Source organism: Papaver somniferum, chromosome 6 (assembly GCF_003573695.1).
Source record: "Papaver somniferum cultivar HN1 chromosome 6, ASM357369v1, whole genome shotgun sequence".
Classification (NCBI taxonomy): domain Eukaryota; kingdom Viridiplantae; phylum Streptophyta; class Magnoliopsida; order Ranunculales; family Papaveraceae; genus Papaver; species Papaver somniferum.
Genome location: NC_039363.1, coordinates 166,813,077 through 166,818,596, shown reverse-complemented (window position 1 = coordinate 166,818,596; position 5,520 = coordinate 166,813,077).

Sequence of the window (5,520 nt, the reverse complement as noted above, 5' to 3'; positions counted from 1 at the left end):
AAACATGTACTCCCTCCGTACCTATTATATAGGCGGAATTTTGCTTTTTGCTTGTCCTTTTAGATAGGCGAACTACTATTTCCTTGATAAATATTCCTACATATACCCTTATTTATGATGCATAGATAATTGTGTTAATAATATGACAAGGGATAAAACATGAAAAAACATAAAAAATTATGAATCCAATGTTCTTTTCTTAATCCAAGAGAATTGTGTCCCCCGCTTATATATATGGTACTGAGGGAGTATAAATGAATCAACGAATTCAAACTGAATTATAGAGATTTAAAACATACAGAAATCCTTAGCTTCCTAATCTTACCTTTGGTAATGCAATAAACATCAAAACCAAACAATGATTTTCGGAACGAAATGATGAATTTAAAAGATGTTCTCTCAAGAGAAAGCAAAAATAGTAGAGCATATTAATTATACCTGATGAAAATCAGTAATTTCTTCCGCCGGCCGAATACTACCCCCTTCGTTCTTTTTTAATAGGCCAGTTTTGTTTTTAGTGAAATTTAAGGAAATTAAGAGAACTAATCATTGAAAGTGGTCCTCATGACACTTGTCAATAAAAAAAGTGAAGTGAAATGGTCCCCATGACACTTGTTAGCAAAAGAAGTAAAGTGAAGTGGTCCACATGACACTTGTCATCAAAAGAAGTTAAGAGAAAAGTGGTCCCAAAAAATTAAAATAACATTTGACTTTCCCAATTAGGAAACTGGCCTATTTTTTGGAAACTTTTATTTATAGAAACTGGCCTATTAAAAAAGAACGAAGGGAGTAGTACAGAGAACCGAAACTTCATACTACAGTATTTATTTGAAGTAGAAGAGCGGGAGGACCTCGAACCTCAAGTCGGGTACTAGAAAAAGCCCAGGTCCATCATGGGCCTTACGTGCATACAGGTCCATCATGACTTTTCTGCTTGCCTCTGTTGTACTGTGTTGCGCTAAAAAAACAGTTAAGCGTTTGAGAAACTATATACCAAAAGCTAAAGCTGGTTTAGAAAATGATTAAATTGTGTTTGATAAAATATAGATTCATTTAGTGTAGATGTAACAAATGACAAAAACAGATATAAATATAGTTTTATTTTATTTTGTCGTATTTAAACATAATTAGATATATGTATTGAGTAATTATTTTTTATTATAGATATAATTTGGGATAAAAAAAATATACTAAAATCAAATATTTATTTAGTATTGGCTCTTATTTATTTATTTTTAATTGAAATGACAAATAAAAAATAATTTAAAAGTGAAAATAATAATCTTTAAAGAATATGATATAGATTATGCTTCAAAAAAAAGACAGATCAAAATAACAATTTTTAAAGAATATGATATGGAGAATAAGAAATTGATTATCAAAGATTTAAGGAAAATTTTAGTCATTAATGAAATATAGGAATATAAAAAAAATCATCATTAAAATAAGGTGGGAATATAATGGTTAATTAGTGATTATGCTAAGTTAATTAGAGCGATTAGTGAGGTTAAATAAGTTGTTTTTTTAGTAGAAGAATTATTGGAAGAGAAGAAGAAGAAGATGGTCTTGGGAAAAGAAGGAAATTTTTTTAAGACGGGTGAATATTGCTTGACTTGGCCAACCGAATGATGTTTTGGGTACTTAGGTAAACTTCAAAATTAGCTAATGTTGCTTGATTTGGTCAAAAGTTTCGAAAAGTTGAAAATCTTTTAAATAAATTTTGCTAGGTCAACCAAGTTCGGCTACAACTTCTGAAGAACAAGAAGCCGAATCACCTGCTGGTGTAGTTCGGTTATTATATCTTCAAACACAGGTAGCCGAACCCACATTTAATGGACTTTTACAAATTTCGGCTATCTAGATTCCATGATAGGTAACTGAACTTTTAGGATGGGGTTTACAGAGTGTTGTTCGGTTTATTCGATTCCATAGGTTTCATAGATGAAGTTTTGTTAGAATTATGCGAAAAAAAAACACAAGTGGTAAGTTCGGCATGATCGCAAAGTTTATAAAACATTGTCGAACTCTTCATTTGGTTAGAAAAAAAACTGCTACTTAACTGAACTCATCATCTAGGTTTTCAAAGTAAAGTTCGGTTAAGAAAATTATTTTGCGATTTAAGCGAACTCAACATTTGGCTATACAGAGAAGAGTTAGGAACAAAAAAGAATTCTTAGCCGAAGTGTTTTTTAGAGCAATGCTCGGTCGAACTCGCAAGCATTGCTATCTCAAGCTTGTTTGTCAATTTAGGTGATCAAAACTATAAGTCTTGATTTCTAGTCTACTTATAGCTATGTCTCGGATTAAGATAGAATGTGTAGTTGAGCTTTAGAATTCACGGTGTTCATCGATTGAAGACGAAGATCTACTAAGGATATCTTGGAGGAAATTCATCAACAAAAGTTATGTGGAGACTAAAACTTATCTATCACTTAGAAGTCTATTCTGTTCTATCTCCTATTGAGACAAAGTCGTATAACTATATAGACTTACGTATTATACACATTTGATATTTCGAGTTGATTTTAACTCGCTTATCTATTTCTCGAAATATGTGTTGGAAGCTTTTTTCTTTAGCTACGTTCATCATTATTCTTGACGAGTTTAGTTGAAAGAAATTTATTTTTTGGAAACTAAATAATAAGTGAAAAGATGATCATGTGGAAATTTCCTTGAAACATCTTACATGATTTGTGTGAGACAGTCATTTGATGTCGACTCGGAAATTTTTGTATTGATCATTCGATCACTTGAAAATTTCTTACAAGCTAATGGTTTGTGTGAGACAACCATTGTCGTCTTTTAAGAATGTTTCACTGATTGAAATGGGAGTTTAGAACAAAAAAGACCTTGTGTACCTATGTTTGAGGGTGAAAACAGTTTCTGCTGATTTCGGTAATTTCGAGTGTGTGGTGAGAAACGAGTCTAAACCTTAAACAATGTACTGCAAGGGATTTGAGAGATCAATCTGTACAAATCCGGCCTAAACCAAGAAATGGCCGTTCCATACTTGCTTCGGTCACAAAGTGAAGGAGAAGGGTTGGTCTTAGGGAGGGAAGCGAAGAGAGTGTTGAGACCAGAATAGTTGATTCTGGAAGAGTAGTTGTTTGATGACTTGTATCAGAAAGTGAAACGTTAGCAATGTGGGAAGCTAACAGGTGATTTCTGAGTGTGTATTCTCCTGACTAAAACTTGTCTTTGGTGGAAATAGGTGAGACATATTTATACAAGTCGCAACGAAACGTACCTTGGTTTCGTAAGAAGTGGAAACGGTTGAGTAAATGGTAACACGTAACGCCTGGAATTTATGTTTCCATAATGAAGGAAAAGTTTCATCATTACTTCTTTTATTTACTAACCGCCTCATACTTATGACATTTTCCTGTAACGGGCGTAGTGTACGCCACACGCTGTAAACCGCCAGACCAATACCCGGATAAGCATCCCCCAGTTTGTGACATGTTTTGATGTTCGAGTGTTTTCATGGAAAACATGTAGCATATTTCTACGTGTGGGGTGGCCAAAGGATTTTGCGTTTGTATCCAAGTTGGTGTCGTGACCAAAGAATATGCATCGTATCCATGTTGGTGTCGTGACCAAGAGTTAGCATCGCAGCCAAGACATTGCCACGAGTCGTTTGGTGGCGCGTTTGTACGGATAAGATCTGCATCTCATGAGGAAGGGTATCCGTAGATTGTTGCAACCCTTCGTTTGGAAACCAGCGGCATGGTTGCAGCACTTGCATGTTCTTGGCAAGGCCAAATTAGGGTTTTGGCGTCGGGGCCAAGAATTGGCGCCATGGCCAAGAGATTGCCACAAATCATTTGGTGGAAAGTTTGTATTGCTGAGATTCGTATATCTCAGGAGGAAGGGTGGTCGTTGATTTTTGCAACCCTTCGTTTGCAGCTAGTGGCATGGTTTAGGCGCGACCGAGCTAGGATTTTGGCGTAGTTTAGGCGCGGCCAAAACTAGGGTTTCGGCATAGTTTAGGTGCGGCCAAAATTAGGGCTTGGCATTGGGCAAAAAGTTGCCATGCGTTCGGTGGGAACTTTTTGGCCTTGGGCCGGAAGTTGCCATGCGTTAGGTGGGAACTTGGACGGCTGAGATCTGAATCTCATATGGAAGGGTAGCCATTGATTGTTGCAACCCTTCATTTTGCAGCCAACGACATGTGGTGGGGCCGGCAAGGCTTTGGCATATTTTAGGCGCGGCCAAAATTAGGGTTTTGGCAAAGATGTGATGTTTGGCCTTGGGCCGGAAGTTGCCATGCGTTAGGTGGCGAACTTGGACGGCTGAGATATGCATCTCAGATGGAAGGGTAGCCGTTGATTGTTGTAACCCTCCGTTTGGCAGTCAGCGGCATGTGGTAGAGCCGGCATGGCTTTGGCATATTTTAGGCGCGGCCAAAATTAGGGTTTTGGCAAAACCGTGATGTTTCCTATTGGGCCGGAAGTTGCCATGCGTTAAGTGGCAAACTTGGAAGGCTGAGATCTGCATCTCAGATGGAAGGTTAGCCGTTGATTGTTGCAACCCTTCGTTTGGCAGCCAGCGACATGTGGTAGGGACGGCATGGCTTTGGCATATTGAGGCGCGGCAAAAATTAGGGTTTTGGCAAAACCGTAATGTTTAGCCTAGGGCCGAAAGTTTCCATGCATTAGTTGGCGAACTTGGACGGATGAGATCTGCATCTCAGATGGAAGGGTAGCCATTGATTGTTGCAACCCTTCGTTTGGCATCCAGCGGCATGTGGTAGGGCCGGCATGGCTTTGGCATCTTTTAAGCGCGGCCAAAATTAGGGTTTTGGAAAAATCGTGATGTTCAGCCTTAGGCCGGAAGTTTCCATGCGTTAGGTGGCAAAATTGGACGGCTGAGATCTGCATCTCAGATGGAAGGGTAGACGTTGATTGTTGCAACCTTTCGTTTGGCAGCCAACAACATGTGGTAGGGACGGCATGGCTTTGGAATATTTTGGGCGCGACAAAAATTAGGGTTTTGGAAAAACCGTGATGTTTGGCCTTGGGCCGGAAGTTTCCATGTGTTAGGTGGCGAACTTGGACTGTTGAGATCTGCATCTCACATGGAAGGGTAGTTGTTGATTGTTGCAACCCTTCATTTGGCAGCCAGCGGCATGTGGTAAGGCCGGCATGGATTTGGCATCTTTTAGGTGCGGCCAAAATTAGGGTTTTGGAAAAACCGTGATGTTTGGCCTTAGTACGGAAGTTGCCATGCGTTAGGTGGCGAACTTGGACGGCTGAGATCTGCATCTTAGTTGGAAGGGTAGTTGTTGATTTTTTAAACCCTTCGTTTGGCAGCCAGCGGCATGTGGTAGGCCCGGCATGGCTTTGACGCGTAGATGTGGCTGGCATGGTATGCCATTGGCACTGTGGTGCGGCTGGCATGGTCGGCATGCCTTTGGCACGAAGATGTGGCTGGCATGGTATGCCATTGGCACGATGGTGCGGCTGGCATGGTCGGCATGCCTTTGGCGCGGAAATATGGCTGGCACGGCATGCCATTGGC